This window comes from Ciconia boyciana, chromosome 2 (assembly GCF_034638445.1).
Source record: "Ciconia boyciana chromosome 2, ASM3463844v1, whole genome shotgun sequence".
In the NCBI taxonomy this organism is placed as follows: Eukaryota; Metazoa; Chordata; class Aves; order Ciconiiformes; family Ciconiidae; genus Ciconia; species Ciconia boyciana.
Window position 1 is genome coordinate 164,789,076 of NC_132935.1, and position 15,022 is coordinate 164,804,097.

The 15,022-nt window shown below is 38.0% G+C and overlaps 1 protein-coding gene across 4 annotated transcripts in view; it reads left to right on the forward strand.

The window, feature by feature from the left end:
- The window catches only part of ADCYAP1R1 (ADCYAP receptor type I), a 149,554-nt gene that overhangs the window by 35,362 nt on the left and 99,170 nt on the right, over positions 1-15,022 (forward strand). The gene's annotated exons all lie outside the window — the stretch shown is intronic.

Consider the following 15,022-nt stretch of genomic DNA (forward strand, 5'->3'; position numbering starts at 1 on the left):
GCATTGTGGATGCAATAGAACTGTGATCACTGCTCATCCTGTAGAAGGGCAAGTCAATTCCTTGAGGAGATTTGTTCACTGTTTGTATCCGAGATTAAAAAAAAAAGAAAATAAAGTAATAACAATAAAAAAATAGTGGGGCTCCTGTTTCAAATCCATTGGCTTAAGATTATTTTTTCCAGGCAGGGGGGATAAAATTAGAGATTCCCTATAAAACCTAGGCCTTGAGATATTTCAGCCAGTGCTTTTGGATGCCTCCATTTTCAGAGGGCCAATTTCAAGAAACCATACAAGTGGGCCTCTAAAGACACAGGCACTCAAAGTCTTTCATCACCTTTCTGAAGATCTTAGTGAAGTCATCTTCAACTCTTAGTGAAGATTACAGGGATTTATTTTCACTGTCTTTACTTACTAAGTAACACGCTACCCCATGAATCCCTCAGTCTTAACACGTCTGGGGATTGTAACTCTGTCCCCCTACGCATTGTGGCTGTATCTAGCCTCACATAACAGCCGTAAGACCTCTGAATAAAGCATGCTTTTTCACTTTGTAACTGTGAGGAACAGTATACAACCCCTATAATAAACTCATCTTGCATTTCAACTCAGTTCTTCGCTAGACCATTGATCATAACTGTGCTTTTCATCACTTCTCAAGAAGCATTGCACAGAGGGATACTGTGACAAATAGCACTAGTATTTAAATCGTCTCTCATTCTCATTAATAGCCTTCTATAACTTCCATGCAAATGCTTTACAATTGCTTAATATACAGATATTCTCATGTTACTGCACTTTAACAGCCAGGTATTTTAAAGCATTTTAGACATATATTTTGTTTTTATTTTTAAATAAGAACTATTTAATACGGTAGTGATGTGCCCAGAGTATCTTTTAGCAGTTTTTACAGAGTATCTTGCTTATGTGTATCAATTGTGTGACCTCTTTTACAATGCATAGTGGTCAGCATACAGGGCTCATCTTTATTTTGGCACACAAAAATACACGTCCTTTCCTCTTAGGTCTTATTGAGAGACCACTTTAACTGCATGTCTGAAATGTAGCATTATTCAGCTAAATTCTGTAGAATAGCATTGGAACTGGTAGTATACTTCCATTCTTCCAAATAATATAGTACCTTACCATATAAATACCTGGTCTTTGAATTTCTTTCTAGTGCATGACTCCTCTGACTATTGCCTAGCTTTCCTGGTCAGGTAGAAAGTATTACTTATTAACAAAATGAGTATGTTTAATTTTTATACTGTATCTCTGAAATAGTTACGCTAGACTTCCTCTAAGCTAAAGGGGAGGAGAAAAACCCCCCACATTTAACCTGTTTCAGATGCTTTTGTTAGAATGAGATTTCTGTCTTCTTGACTATAAAAGGACATTAGCTCAAGATGCTGGGTTTTTTGGACATGCATTAGATTACATAAACACACCTTGTTGTTTCTGGTTTGAGATCCAGAAATGACAACTGTCATGTCTCAGTTTCTTAGGAGCTCCCATTTCACAGCTAAGCCTAGGACAGCCTCATCTATATGTAAGTTTACTGATCTATAAGTGTTGGTGAGATGCATCCTACACTGGGCGAAACTGGAAAGCAGATTGGTAGAGTTGCTGAATTCCTGGGTATGCAAGCATATTTTTCAGACTGGAACAAAATTAATTAAATGGTCATATGAATGGAAAGGCAAAAGATATTTTTTTAAATGGCCAGTGATCTTCAATGTTTCAAGTTTTTTGGTGTTCAGCTTGAGACAGCCAAAAGGTGTCTTCTTATTTAGAAATGAACAATTTTTAATTAAGGGAAATAAATGTGACAAAATATCTCTTGAGCTTTCAGATGGATGACCTTCCTGGCAAATGTAGAAGGACAGCAAGTTTCCAATTCCTAGCATTTCAGGACATAACTGTGATCGCTGAGCTGGATAATTAGTGATCAGCTCCAGCTTTTGGAAAGAACAGCTCTCTAATGAAATGCTATGAAGCAAACCTGAGCTAATAAGAACAAATATGCTTTTATATATGCTGTTTCTGCAATGTTTATGATCTTGTTTATGAGTGCAAGGTTTTATTATAGTCTCTTGCAGGAACCCAGGTACTAAAGTTCATGATTTTGCACACACACTTCTTTGGTCAGTGAAGAGACTTATGCTTATGACAGAGATTGTACTGTAATTTGTGTATAGTATTCATTCCTTATTACATCCCTAAGTTTCTTTTCACAGATCGAAGTTCAGGAATAATATAATGTTATTTATGCTTCTTCCCTTGCTGGGACTCTTTTGTAATGCTTAGGGTAACACATTTTCTCTCCATTGGGACACATTCTTTCTCTTCCAACCACCTCTAACATGCTGTGTTGATGTCCTCAAATTGGTACTTTTCTGTCATGTCATGCAGATTTTCAGATTTTCTACCAAGGGAGAGGATGTGACTTTTAAAAAATTTAGAGTAAATTTGAATGTCATCCTAGCCTCCAAGAAGTTCCTGAAAAAAATCTTCTTTTACGTTGCTTTCTTCTAAACACATCTGGTACTGTTCAAGAAATCTCCAATTACTCTCAAGGAGAGCTCTTGTTCTCAGCAGTTGGGATTGATCCCCATTTTGTGGCACATGTCTCCATCCCTCGCAGTCGGGGTGACTGCATTAGCTCCTGCATCTGTACACCTGCTGGGATGTGCAGTTTTTGGCTTCAACAATAGACAGACCCATTTTACCAACAGAAAACCAAAGCACCTGGACTAATGTCCTCATTCATAAAGCAGTTAAGAAAAGGCAAAAAGAAGACAAAGTGTATTAATGGAAAATTCTAGGTAGCCTCAAGTATAGACTCACACCAGACAACAAGAAAATAATATGCTAATAATTAGAAATGAGCATGTTAAGCCAGTTCTAATTGTCAGAGACTGGCGTGGTTAGATTTTTCATGTGTTTAACAGGCTATTCTGTATTTGCCTATCACAAAGGTATTCCACTTTCTTATTAATCACTTGGGACCAAAGGCAGGATCTAGAAGCGTGATATCTGCTAGGCCTTTTAGAGGAATTCTTGAGCTTCACTTTTTTCCCCATTTTAAATGCTTTCCTAGCTTTAAATGTCTATGTTGCTGTTTTAGCTGGTTTTAATCAATTTTTTGTTAGCTAGCCTGCTTCTTATCAGTCATTCTCATTCTTCTCTTTGTTTTGTCTAAACATCTCCTTTTTTCATTTGCACATCAGTTTTCTTCATCCTACCTATGTTTTTGCTTCTGAATTCACTTTCACTGCCATTTTGATTGATTTCTCATTCCATTCATCTATGATAACAGTGGGCTTGGTTTTTATTGGAAATATTAACAAAAGTCATCATAAAATTATTGAGGAGATAGGATCCTAAACCATCATTCCTTTGTCTGGTTCCAAATGTACTTGAGAAACAATGAAATTCATGACTCACAAAGTTGGCTTAGTGTATGGACTGAATTTTAAATGTAACTGCAATGCAGGTGTTCTAACTGTCTGTAATAATTCAATCAGATGTCTTCAACTAATACTTGGAATTTCTTGTGGATGCATTTTTAATATTGCTAGGCTTAAATATTTCAAATTATAAGATATTCTTCATAGTGTTTCATTAGCTGGCAAACATATGTTCACTGACTTCCCTTAAAAAAAAAAAGAGAGAGATGAAAAAGAAAGGTGTAGGTGATGCCTCTTGTATACCAACATTGAAGTGCAATCACTGTATGAGGGTCAGATGGGCAAATACAGATTTGGATGCGCAGACAGCATCTCAGAGAATGATCAGAGATGAAACCTCATCAGATCAGATCAGAGAATGAAACCTCAATCTGATTATGTTTAAGCAATTCATTAAGAGGTGAAGAGAGAAACTAGATCTGTTTGCTCAGACCCTATTTACTGAAGGGGGTAATATTTCTCAATCTTTTAAGGGTGTGTATAGTCTACAGAGCAGAGAACTGTCTGTATCCTCCATTACTCATCTGTAGCTGTCACTTCCAGTGCCAGGCTATGTTCAAATAGGAACATCTACATTTCCATCTCCGTCATTTTTTAAAGATGAGAGACAGTGTATTCAGACACACTGTTCTACTAGTTTCTCTCCAACCCTGCTATGTTTGTTAGAGCATCCATTTTCAGCTGCAGCCCAAATGTGAGGTTCCTCAGGCACAAACATAGATGGTTGTGTTGGTCCCTGCTCTTTAAGCAAACTATTTTTTCCATGCAGGACTTAATGAGGCAGCTTTTAATGAGTTTATCTGCCTTATGATTTGTAACATCTCATAACCCTATTAGAGAAGTCAAGTTCTCTGTAGGATTGCAACTATGTCTCTAACATAATGCACAGTTACATGGGACTTCCCTGTTACTTCTGTAATGCAAATACAAATATGTACAAATATAGCTAGGGAACTGCTGGGAATGTTCTCCAGAGGAGAAAAAACTCGGCTAGCAAGACTTTACTGCTGCTATAGCTTTTCTTTTTTAATATAAGGAGATGGTGCTGGGGGCAATCAGCAGAATATAACAACCCTTTAAAAGCCTATGCCTTGTTTAAAAAAGAAAAAAAAAGTCTCAGGATTTGTAATATTGGGTAAGGTAGTTTCAAAGAGAAGGTTCAGAATTTCTGGTAAGATGTATCATCACAAAAAGCCTCTGAGAAAATCAATGTTGCAAAACAATGACAGTGCCCTTGATTCCAACAAACTTCAAGCACCTTTCAGAGGCAGAAAAATTAAGATCCTAGGCTCCAGATGGTCCTTAGCCTGGCAGCTAGGTGGGATAGGTACTTACAGAGGGTGACAGAGTGATAGATATCTCAGGGTGATATCGCCACCTGAGATATCTATGAGTCCCTGTTTTTTTCTGAGAAAGCCTAGCATGTTGACACTCCTGTCTAAGATACCTGAAGCTGGTGGGAGACCTTGATGTTGTGTTGGTGATCTGTCTAGTACACTGGCACTTGTAATCTCACCCTGGGCACATCAGGTGTCAGTTATGGTTATTGAAGAAGCTGAAGAAAGACACATTTGGTTAAAATGTTTTTAAGCTTATTAAGCTTATTTACACAAAACATGAATGACAACCAAAAAAAGAAAGTCTAGAAATAGACATATTCTACCAACACGTGGTTCACAACGCTATGCACAAACACAGGTATCTACATGTAATTTTCTTTTTTAGGCAGGCAAGATATCTAGGTCTTACAAATGCATGGCAGCAGGTTAAAGCAGAAAATCATTGTCCTACATTGATATGTTCACTTTTTTGCCCTCTGGTAGTAGTAATAATTTCTGTGACAGGCAAATAATATGATGACAACACTGATCTAAGGACATTAATATTATTCTTTTCCCTGCTGGTTTTGTATTCATGAGTGTGGAGGAGCATTGGATAAGTAAGCAGTCAAATAACAAATTGGGAAATAAAAAAAGATCTCTTAGAAAAGGGCCCTGTAAAAAAAAAATAAAATCAGAATTGGTGCTTTTTCATGTTGCTCAGCTATTAATATCCAGCACCTGGAGTGATATTATTCAAGTCTCAAGTAAGTGTGCTGCTGGCCTGCTCTTCCTCGGGTTTGCTGAATCAGCAGCCTGAGAAGATTTATTGTGGAGTCAGCTTGAAGCGATAGCTGCGATGCAGAACCAAAGCTACATTAAAAGGAAGGGGGAAATGGAAGCAAAAGAGCAGGAAGAGAGGAAAAGAATGTGAAAAAACCCCACATTTGCATCACTGCACTGTTAGGGATTTGGTCTTTTATATACCCTCTCACTATGGCTTGTAATAAATTGTTTCTTCCCAATCTGTGAAATAAACTCCGCTGCTTCTCAGAGTGAATGTATGTCCTATGGCAAGAATTGGGGCCTTCCTGAGGATCAAGTAGCTATGCTGTAAGCCTGCCTGGGAGAGCATACAGGATCAGTGCTTGCCCCAGGGTTACACACCACAAGACCCTCCAGATGAACTGTACAGAGATTGCCTGTGCAATAGCCATAGGGTTAGGAAGTAGATGCAAGGCAGAGTGTACAGTGCTTAAGGCTGCTTCCTGGACTTCTTTTTCAAAGCAATAGAGACATGGCTATTTAATCAAAATCTGTGAGGCCCATTAAAAAACACTGCCAACTATAAAGCCTAAGTGTTGCTATCATTGCAGTCCCCAAGGGCGCAGAACCCAACTCAACAAAACCCTCTTTGTTTCTCTGGGCAAGGGGGGGAATAGCTCACTCCAGGCTAGCTTGCACTCATGTTCCTGAAAAGAAACTTGGGTTTCTCTCAGGTTTTTTTTTCTGCCTATGTGGAAATCACTTGGAAGTGAGGATTTTGAAGATATGGGTTCCCTTCTATACTAAAATATGGTGATCTCTGTGTTATATTTATTCTATGCCATATAATACTAGTCATGCCCAAAATGGAGAACATCACAATCCTAATGAATGGGTCCTGCCTCTGTACTTTCCTGTGCATGTTAGAGCTGAGTTGCGTACCTAACTGATGTCAGGAAAAGTACTTAGGCCAATGTTTGGCCACCTAAATGCTGGATGTCTAGATCAAGATCTTTACCTATATTAATATATACTAATTGTAGAAACTAATGTTTCTACAGTCAGTGGTAAGGGACAGACACCTCTAGATATTGGTATAACCCATCCTAACCCCTCCCTAGTGCTATCCTTACTGCAGGATCATTAAAAATTAGCTTAAACTAGACTTTGTTTTCTTTAGTTTTTAGAAACCTCATCTTTATTGAGCAGTATATTACATTTTATGAATGTCACGTGGATGATGAATAGATGACAGTAAGTCACTCTTGCCCAATTGATCGTCTTGCATTATCAACATCTTGGGACTCATCTTCATAGGGTGGTTTGTAAGTTTATGACAAATGCTGTTTACTACCTTTCCTGGAATAGGTTTTTAAAATTGAGTGTTGAATGTGTGATCTTGTATGGGTGAGGGCAGATGCCCATGGATCATTGTGTCTATAGTAAAGAAAAATGAAAAATGCATACCATTAAATACTTCAGGATCTTTAAAAAGATGAAATAAGATCCATTTTAGAGAGAACAAGAAAAAATATTTTCCCACATAATATCATTTTAACATTTTAAAAATATTTCATAGTACTTTTTGATAGAATTATTCTTTCTAGTAAAGTTTAAAGGATTTAACCTCAATTTCAACCACTTTTTCCCCTTTTTTTGTACAAAATAAAATTTCTAAATAAATACTGTCTTCAAACAAGATACTATGGAAAAGGAGCACTTTATAACTCTCCTCCCTGTTTTTAAAAAGGAACAAATGACAGCTTTTTTTTTTTTTTTTTTCTATCAGTACAGTTTAGACTGTAAACTTAATCAACATAGTGTTTCATGAGGGAAAATAGTCTCAATGAACATCTTTCAGCCAGATTTCATTTGTGTCAGTTGGTGGGTTTAATAGTTTCCCAACCTTTGTACACACTCAGTGGCTGCTCTCACTATTCCAATATATTTTATATATGCACATTTATGCTGAAAAATTCTGTTGAGGATTGCAAAGTGATAAAATTTTTTACTGTTCCTGGCCTTCCCAATAACACATTTATGCAATGTCCTTTTCTGTCAAACATTGCTCAGTAGGCTTCTTTTGGAGTGTAAAATTCCTATTAATTCTCTAAGAGCTTTAGATTGAAAAAGAAAACACTTTAGCTTCTGTGTACTATTTTAAAATGCTTTCGGTACCACAATCTCACTCTGACTCAGCATCTGCAGCCAAAGTGTGTTATTCAGGGGTTATTTAGGCTAAATACAGGCCGTTGATTTGGTTGTTTGAAGACTCCTGAAACGGTTTGTCAATAATTTGATCTACTGGTATTTGCAGATTTGGGAAGGGAAAGTACAGAGATTTTTTTTTTTTTTTAATTATTCTTACCTGATAGCCACATCTGAGCATGTTATATATTTTGGCATAAAACTGTTTTGGACCTCCATTTTGGCTTTCTTGTTTGCTAGGGTCTTGCCAGATATCTGGTAATGCAAAATGTTTATCAGACAAAAGTAGAGATATACTAAAGCTCAAGGGTATAAATTTGTGTTTACTTCCTCACAAATATTAAAATGTTTTTTTTTCTTGCTGTCCTCTGGCAGAACTGTTTTTAGTTATTATATCTCTGTTAGCCAGTTTTATGATAATTTACTCCATTACTTAAAAAAACATAACAAAATGCATGACAGATTGCATTGCAATAGAAACTAAATTCTCATGCAATTTCAGGCTAAGCTAGTCCATTTTAGTACCTCTTCCAGCAATGTAGATATGCAAAATCTAAACCTTTTTGGCCATCAAGTGTTGTCTGTTATGTCTGAACTAATACATGCGATCAATGGCTAAAGCCTGTGCTACTGATCAAAAAACTCATCAACTTTTTTTTTTTTTTTTGTAATCTGACAGCTAATTCAGGTGTCTGGCAATTCAGGATCACTGGCAATTAGAGCAGTAACCTAAGGCATATGAGAGGTTGAAGATCAAATGTTCTTATTGCCCCAGATTAGTGCTGGAGCAATAAGCAATAGAGGAACAAGAATGCTGCAGCTTCTTGTTCCTCAGTTCTCTCTGTGTCAAACAAAGCCTGTCTCTAAAAGGTGTGGAAAAGATAAATCACTTAATGCTAAGGTATGCTCAAGTATTAGAGTGTTCGTGCCAAAGACAGATGTATGAGTTATGAGAAGTTTTGTTAATCTCAGTGCTGCACTATGGAGAAGCACAGGCCGGTGAGCTGCCTGCAGATCTACATGTAAGTCCAGGGTTAAGGAATTCTGTGAGACACCTGGCTTTCAGACATGCTGAGATCCATATCTTCAGCTAACCACAAAAAAATGTTGGGTTCTGTATTTGGTCTATTTTGTAGCTCAGACTGTAAACAAAATGACTAGTAGTATCCAAGTAAAACACAACAACGGTATTTCATCAGTTCATTGTACTGAACCGACGATCAAGCATTCCTCTTTTTCTGCCTTTTCTCTCACATTTCTGTGTACATGACCTGGTATCTAGCTTATTCTCACCCATAAAATCCATGTAGTTGTACTGATAGTACATGGCATAGCAGCTGGGGGGCACCTCTGGGTGCTCTGCAAAAGCACAGGCCAGGGTACAGCGCCGTGCCTCCTGTTTTTCTAACACTGATGTGAAGTCCTACATAAATCTTCATCTGATGAATGCCTTCATCTTTGTATTGACATACTTATTCCTTCTCCACTTCACAGGAGTTCGTTTGTTGTATTTATTCAACTGTTTATTAGTTGCATTTTAAACTTTTAGGGATTTTTCTGTGAATTAAAGGAGTAGATGGGAACCAGAAATAATAAGGTTGATTTTGCTTTCGTTTTCACACTGTAACCTATTGGTTACAACATTAATTCTGCACATATTTAATTACAAGACACAAAGATGGAAATTAAACTTCTTTTCCCTTTTGTGTCCATGGAATTTGCCTATATCTCTCTTAACGAAATGCAAAATAACACCTTGTGGGTGACAATTAATATTCGAGGGGCAGGTCATCTTGTACTAAGGTCAGGTCCCACTACATGGCACAGCTTACAACTGGAGGCTTTCGGATTTTGAGCAATGTGAAGTGGCAATCTTCCAGCAGTGTTCATGTCTTTGGGAAAAAAACAAACACCAAACAGCTGCAGAAGCTGGCAGAAGCCATTGTGAAATAACACCGTCAAAACTGTGGAAGAATGAAATCCTTAGTTTAATGTAATGTAACAAAAAATAAAGGGAAAATGACAGGGATGTGTATGAATAACATTAGTCTAGAGAAAATTCTGTTTTCGGTACTGATTGCTTGCATTTTGGGACCGTGGATTTTATTCAGTTTATTTTTTTTGTATGTGAAAATGTGAAATATTTATATCTGTTGTCAGAAGTGTAATGTAGAAATTCTATACACAGTAATCTTGATCGAATAAATGACGGTTAACATATAGTGGAGTCACCCAGACTAAACCATGAGGGACAATATAAAATAAGTTTCAGCAATTTTGCTTTCAAATCTTTGTTTAACTTAAGTATGACAGCAATTTGCTCTTGAAGCAGAGGAATCTCTTCTCTTTCTCTCTCTTCAGTATGTATTAGGCATACAGTATTCACATGTGTTAATTTTTTCTTCTGATAGCAGGAAAATCAAAGCAATCCAACATAGCTGCCCCGATTTCTGACCCTACCTCTCCCCATGGAAAATTAAACCTTCTTTCTATTAATTTCAATCTGAACCAAATTAAAAGATTACTGCAATTTAATGTTTCCATTTCAAGGGCTTCAGAGGTATATCTCTTTTTTTTTGTCTGTCATACTACAATTCAGAAATAAGTGGAGTTATGGAAATTCAGACCATTTACCTTAGAGGAAATGCTTTGCATGTCTTTATTCCATTGCACATATATGGCCGTAGGATGGGCAATAAGGGCCTGAACTCCTTGAGAAATAAAAGTAATATACATGGTGGAACTGAGTTTTCTCTCTGCAACTGGAAATACAGTAGCAGAAGAGAAATTAACTTCTTGGAAGGAAAGGATATGAGTAGAGAGATGAAAATGAAGCTGTTAAAGTTAATATCTGAGAAATTCTGGCCACTTCAGGTCCTGGGCAGGCATTCATGTTGGGAAATTCATCTGAACCTGAGCAACAACCTTTTCTGAGGTGTTTGGTTTACTAAGAACAATCGAGGGAAAGACACGGCATGACCTCATGGCTATCACGCAAAGCAAGGCTTGTTTTCTGAGGTCATGTTGCATGTATTGCGTGGCTCTCACGAGCCACCACTGTTAACTATAGAGGCAAAATTTGGCTTGTACTGCTGGGATGCATACTACGTCAAGATGCATGAAGATGTGTGGGAATCTAGGATGGCTGAAGATTTCAGAACCAGGTATCAGTGAGGCTACGCTGTGGTCATTATCACTGATGAAGTACAATTCAGCATTTTCAAGCCCAAATACATAACATTGGGGTCTCCTGGTCAACATACAAGGACACTATTAAATATGGCATGCACAAATACCCCAGCAGAACCCTTACCTCTTTCTCCAGGATGCCAATTTATTGATGCTTCCACCCATTTAGCAAATTAAATTTGGGAAGAGAGGCTTGAACGTATCAGCCAGCATTTATTATCTTTAGTGTAGAGTAGTAACCATGTATGCTTGGGCTTTAAAGCCTTTTTTTTTTTTCTTTTTTGTGACACTGAAAAATTGTCTCTTGTTTAAATATGCAAAAGATACTGAGTCCTAAATGTCTGCGCATTGCAGTCAGCTGCAAACAGCACAGCTGAAGCATCTGTTACCCTTGGAGAGAGCCCCTGTGCCACCAAGTTCTGCATCAAGAATGCCCTTGTACCTGCCAACCGAGGTGACTGGCTTAACACTTTAGATACCTGCTGTATTTTGTTGGAGATGAGAACAACAGGAGATGTACCATGAGGATAATAATATGCATCCTGTATCTTTCCTTATTCACTAAGATATCCCTTATCTGAGCAATTTCTGTATAGCAGTAGAGCAGAAAATGCTGGAGCAGAATCTGGGTCATGACAAGACTCTGAAAGTGAGACCTGTGGCTTATCTGTCAGGGTCTGAAGTGCATCCAAGTCCTGCTGGTTTATTTGGAATGAAGTCACCCTTTAAGGGGGAGATCTGTTCTTAGAAGAAGACCATCTCTATCACTGTATGTTATCCCTCCTTAAATGAAATCATACCCTGCAGTGATATAAGAGTAAAATAGGAATTTGAGATAGGGTATGCAATCTGGCACTGTGTTTTGTTGTTTTGTTTTGTTTTCTAGTAATTTTGCAATTTTATTTTGTAACAAATTGTATTTCTGAACTTCCTGAAACCTGCTTGAGGTTCAGCTCATGAAATATAGTGTAGTCACTGGTAGGATTTTCTCAGAACGCCTCATGAGCAGTGCATATGTGATAAATTCATTGTTGCGTGTATTTTATGCTGCTAACAGAGCAGTTAGCAGAGCAGGGGCTGGGTCCCACCTATCTCCTACCCACACGATTCTCTCATGGGCAGTCTTTGTGCAGCTTATCTATCCTCACGCCATGTGAAGCAAAGCATTCGGATAAGGAGTCACTCAGGGATAGGAGTCCCACTTTTTGCAGGAGATGGTAGCATTCTTACATCATGGTTCATAAGAACTTTCAGTTAGAGTTTATAATGGCAGAGTATTCTTGACACAGCAACTAGTAAATAATAATATTAGCACATAAAATGTTAGAAAAGGAAAAAAAAAAGAGAGGAAACTTTGTGAAGGAGAAACAGGGAGCAGTATGTCTGACACACCTGCAGCTAGAACTAGTCTCAAATATGTTGTTCTATGCCAGCCCCAACCTTTTATACAGTGTGTTACCCTTCCAAAACACCATCTCTACTTTTGAGGATCCTATCCCACAGCAATGTGAAAAAAAAATTAAAAAGCAGGAATGTTCAGGGTTGGTTTCTAACAGGAAAGATTTACTGGGGTGTAAGAAGGTTATAGCTGGCCCACTGTTAGTACGTAGCATTGCTGAATATTCTGCCCAGTGCATGATGTGAACTGGAGTTTTCATCACATTGTTCACATATGTTCACATAGGAACATGTTCAATGTTCACATAGTTCCAATGTTCCAAAGTTCACATAGGAATATTGCTGGTTCCTATCTCTGCTCTCTCTTCTGTATAGCTGCTGCTTTCAACTCCTCAGAAAATGGATTTAGGTTGGTTGGTCTGGATTTTTTATGGCGTGTAAAAAGAAAATCCCATCTAAGATGTTCTAGAGTTCAATTCTTGTGATTAAAGAAAAGAATTGGTGGTGCTTATGTTTCCATATCTCTCAAGCTCCTCTGAAAATGTCAGTTATTGCTGTCTGACTGTTGTGTTCTTATTGTGGCTAATACATGGGTCCCTACTGATAGGGAGTCTGGGCATATGCTTCTCTTTTATGGCATATATGAAAGCAATATGTTTTTATTGTTCCTTTGAAATATCAGGAATGGAGAATTGAGGTCCAAAATTGTACTCCATCAGCTGTTCACTGCATGTTCTTGAGTGGGGCACATTTGAACTGCATTCAAATCACAAGGCATGATCCTAGTTCAGAGCCGCATGTTCTCAGGTTCTGAAAATATAGGTTATAGTGTTAAAGACAAAGGCCAAATCTTCCATGGTAAGTCATTATTTGTCAATATACATTAGTTGAGAAGTTGACTACTTTACTTTAATGAGATAAATACTAGATAACAGGTAACGTAGCTTCTTACATTCAGTGACGTCTAGGGCATCTTTAAACAGGTATCATTTTTAAGCTTACAAATGCCCAAGATAGAAATGTTGCATGTGGCTAAATTACTATGAATCACAAATGTACCAAATACCGTCTGCTGCATCGGTGAAGGGATTTGTGTTGGTGGAACTGATCACCCCTTTGGCAATGCTTTGTCTACCCGGAACTTAGCTATTCACTGTCATGATATAACTGCATATCACCAGAGATTATGTTTTCTGAAAACTACATTTAAATGTTGCTGTTAAAGAGCTCTCGCCAGATATTTAAATACTGGGTGATCAGCCGTGATTAAATTATGTGCCCAATGACAGTGCAATACTTCTGCTGGCCCATAAAATCTGGGGTGCTTAACATGGAAAAGCAATGCACAGATAACAGTTTCCAAGAAGTAGGGTGAGGATGGGATTTATTAGTGCAATATCTACAGCTGCACAAGTCACCTTGGGCTCTCATTTTTGTTACTAGCAAGAAACAAACGTTGACACTGCAAGTCTCTCTCCATACCATGTTTTTCACCCAGATAACTTAGTCCATAAATATTGACCATCACTGAGTGTCCAAACCATTAACTGGCTGTGAGAAGAGTGTCTGTTGGTGCTTCTCAGCAGCACGGCATTGATGCAGTCCTAAATACAGAGATAACGTACCCATCATTGGGCAGACAATCATAATAGGAACTTTATTTTATTAGATGACCTAATAAAAGTAACATTAGTATCTTTCTCTGTGGTATAAACCTAGACTGAAGGATTGCAGTGGTTAATAACTTTATACAGACAAATTTGGGAATTTTCTATTGTGTGGAAAGCTCAGTTGTTTCAATATCTTTTGTCATCCTGCAGGAATATGTTCATATATCAGGACTCCCCCCAGTTCCCCCCCCAGCCCCCCAGGCAGATTGCATCACCTTTTAAAATTTTTTCAGATTCCAGAATAGTGACATATTTCACACTGACATCTTTAAGCAGAGTAGAAACTTTCCTTACCCCTGAACTGGTTTACTTGAATGATACCTCAGTTCCTCAACTGATCAGTGCAACATTTTATATGGTATTTTGTATTTGTATCAATGAAATGGCTGTGAATGTGGCCAACACACGGAAAAGCACATCTACATCATATTCTTCACAGTCATAAGTTGGGACATCAGAGGAACAAGGCAGCTCATGCACCATGGCTCAGCCAACAATCTGCTTACAGCCACCGCTGTACTTTCCTCCCAGGCAGTGTCCATAGCCCAAGGACAATCAAAGCTGGTCATAAATGCCTCTTAAGATGAGAGGTTCTTCTTCTTTCTCTCGTAATTTGTTGTTGTTGGTGTTGTTTTTTCTGTGTATGGCCTCACTGATCATCATTAGGAAGTTTTCCTACATTGCCTCTCTTCCTTTCTAATCCCCTCTGCTGAGCTCCATGCTGGCTCGTCTCACTGTGTTGCTCTGACCCACCATTCAGTCTGCTCCCTTCTTTCCTTCATGAATATGTACTTTACTCTCCTTCAGTTTTTACAGTGAAATAGTAGCAAAGCCCTCCAGAGATGGGAAAGAGAAGGAAGTGTTTGTTGAGAAAGCTACTCTAGGCACAGTCTTTTGTGCAAAGATTTGATTCCTTGTGGGATTTGAGTAGGGTTTTTTGGTTGTGATTTTTTTCCCCCCTCCACTTTGGCACAATATCTAAACCAATGTCTCTCAGCACTGAAAC